Source organism: Crocuta crocuta, unplaced genomic scaffold (assembly GCF_008692635.1).
Source record: "Crocuta crocuta isolate KB4526 unplaced genomic scaffold, BGI_CrCroc_1.0 scaffold696, whole genome shotgun sequence".
NCBI classification, from domain to species: Eukaryota; Metazoa; Chordata; class Mammalia; order Carnivora; family Hyaenidae; genus Crocuta; species Crocuta crocuta.
In genome coordinates this window covers 34,971-38,234 of record NW_027529467.1, presented here as the reverse complement: position 1 = coordinate 38,234, position 3,264 = coordinate 34,971, and the positions used below count along the sequence as shown (strand labels likewise).

Here is a 3,264-nt window from a genome sequence, read left to right as displayed (position 1 = left end):
TTATTGGTGACCTAGTCATAGGTACTGCTTCCTCATTAGGTTGTCCCCACTCATACTTGAAGGAAGTGATACATTTCAGTGAGATGTTAATAAAAACATAAATGTTATTTTTTACTCTGATTCTTCAGCTCTTTCCAATTCCCTGAATCCTATACATGGGCACCTCTGAGGGATAGACCATAGATGCTAGGTTAGAAACCCATGGCAGAAAAAAAAAAAAAGAAACCCATGGCAGGCCCTGCTCTATTGCCCTCTGCCCTCTGCGAGGGCCACATCTATGCTGAATGTGGTGTTGGCAAGTCAGTCAGGTGGTCCCTCAGCACAGTCTACCTCAATGAAATCCTCCCCCTGATGGCATTCCTTTGATGTAAGTGACGCCAGATGGTGAAGAAAGGTAAGTTCCAGAACAAAAAGTTTAAGCTTTAATCCATAGATATTTTTCAGCCTTTGCTACTCTTCTGATAGCATGCCAGTGTGATCCAAGCAGGAGTATAGCCTTGTAACTCTGTTAGTGGTGAATACGATGGCTTGCAACAAAGGCCAGGGTTGAGTAAAACATGAGGAGGAAATATGAGTTGAGTTGAGATATCACTGTCTCTGTCCTAGTCTTAAGAATGAAGAATGAATTGGGGCGCCTGGGTGGCTCAGCCGGTTAAGCGCCCGACTTCGACTCAGGTCATGATCTCACGGTTTGTGGGTTCGAGCCCCGGGTTGGGCTCTGTGCTGACAGCTAGCACAGAGCCTGGAGCCTGTTTCAGATTCTGTATCTCCCTCTCTCTCTGACCCTCCCCTGCTCACACTGTCTCTCGCTCTCTCTCAGGAAAAAAAAAAAAAAAAAAGAATGAAGAATGAATTAACAGTCAGTGTGATGAGTTACCAGGACTTGATGAATATGGAGTTTGGATAAAGTCTTAGAGCCCTTATTGATAATATTTCCTGGCCAGGTAAGTAGGAAAGTTGTTGCAATTCAAATAAAAACAGAGAAATGAGATGTTAAAATATGTCTGGGGAGGACATGTTATTTCTTTGATTTACTTGTTGAGAAAATGTCCAACAGGCACTTGTTTATCTTGAACAAGTGGGAGATGGAGCTGGAGATCCAGGTTGTGATTTATATGGGACAAGATGTTATTTGAGTCTCTGAGTATGGGAAGATATCTGAGAGAAAGAATGAGAGAAGAGCAGAGGGGTAAAACAAAACTTTGGGGAATGTTAGATGGAGGAGGACCAGAGAATTTGTGAAAGAAGGCCCTCAAACACAGAAGACAAAGTCAAAGTATAGTGTTGCATAAGGTAAGCAGTTATAAGATGAGCAAGTTTTGGGACCTAATGCACAGCATGATGACTGTAGTTAACAACACTGTATAATATGTGTGAAAGTTAATAGAGAGTAATCTTAAAGATTCTTACCACAAAAATAAATAATGATAACTATATGAGGTGACTGATGTGTCAACTAACCTTGTTGTGGTGATCACTTTGCAATATACACATATATCAAAGCGTCACGTTATACACCTCAAACTTATACAATGTTCTATGTCAATAAAGCTGGGAAAAAAGATAAAGAATTTCCCAAAATGGCTTCCCAAGTGACTGTAACATTTTGCTGTCCCACCAGCTATGAATGAGAGCTCTCGTTGCTCCACATCTTTACCCGTATTTTGGTGTTGTCAATGTTCTGAATTTGGGCCATTCTAATATGTGTGTAGTGATAGGTCACTGTTGCTTTTATATGCTTTTTTGCATATTTTTCATATGCTTATTTGCCACCTATATAACTTTTTTAGTCGGGTGTCTATTATGGTCTTTGGTCCATTTTTTAAAGTAGTTGTTTGTTATTGTTAAGTTCTAAGAGTTATTTTTATGCAATAGTTCTTTATTTCATGTGACTTTTGCAAATATTTTTTGCCTTGCTTGTCTTCTCAGTCACTTGACGTTATCTATCACAGACCAGAAGTTTTTCATTTTAATGAAGTCCAGTCTATCAGTTATTTCTTTCATGGATCATAGCTTTGGTGTTATGTCTAAAAAGTCACTGCTGTACCCAAGACCATCTAGGTTTTCTTCAATTTTCTAAGAGATTTATAGTTTGGAGTTTTACATTTTGGTCTGTGATCCATTTGAGTTCATTATTGTGAAGAGTGTAAGGTCTGTGTCTAGATTCATTTTTTCCCCATGTGGATGTCCAGTTATTCCCACACGATTTTTTTAAAAAGACTATCTCTGCTGCACTGTATTGTCTTTGCTCCTTTGTTAGAAATCAGTTGATACTTATGTGAGTCTATTTCTGGGCTCTGCATTCTGTCCCATCTGCCTATTTGTCTTTTCTTTCCCCAATGCCGCACTGTCTTAATTACTGTAGCTTGATAGTAAGTCTTGAAGTCGGGTGGTGTCAATCTTTCAAATTTGTTCTTCTCCTTCAATAGTGTGTTGACTATTCTATATCTTTTGCTTTTCTTTTCTTTTCTTTTCTTTTCTTTTCCTTTTTCTTTTTTGTTTTTTAAAGTAAGCTCCAGGCCCAATATGAGGCTTGAACTCATGACCCCCGAGATCAAGAGTCACAGGCTCTACTGACTGAGCCAGCCAGGCGTCTCTCTTTTGCTTTTCTGTATAAACTTTAGAATCAGTTCATCAATATTCAGAAAATAACTTGATTGGGTTTGATTGGGATTGTATTGAATCAGTAGATTATTNGGTTGATGAGCCAAAATTATTTCCAAGCATTAAACAACAAGAATTTTTTAGGGGCACCTGGGTCACTCAGTCGGTTAAATGTGTCTGACTCTTGATTTTGGCCCAGGTACTGATCTCATGGCTCATGAGTTCAAGCCCTGCATTGGGCTCCACTCTGTCAGGGATTCTCTCTCTCTTCCTCTCTCTCTCTGCCCCTCCCCTGTGCTATCTCTCAAAANTCTGTTTACTCCACATTAGAAAACTAAATTCTGAGAACTCACAATTAAGATGGTCTCCGGTTATATTAGCAAATTTAATCTCTATCCTAAACATTCTTGTTTTTTGAAATTAGATTTGTTTTAAGTTTATTTATTTCAAAAGAGAGAGAAAGAGCAATAGCAGGGGAGGAACAGGGAGAGAGGGAGAGAGAGAATCCCAAGCAGGCTCCATGCTGTCAGCCCAGAGCCTGATGCGGGGTTCAGTCTCACAAACTGTGAGATCATGACCTGAACCAAGATCAAGAGTCAGATGCTTATCCTACTGAGCCCCTTAGGTGCCACTGAACATTCTTAATATAGTAGTCTGGAA

General features: G+C 39.5%; 1 pseudogene; it reads left to right on the top strand.

The window, feature by feature from the left end:
- Window positions 1-381: 381 nt before the first annotated feature.
- Window positions 382-3,264, top strand: part of LOC144228878 (large ribosomal subunit protein uL1 pseudogene) — a 6,058-nt pseudogene continuing 3,175 nt past the window's right edge.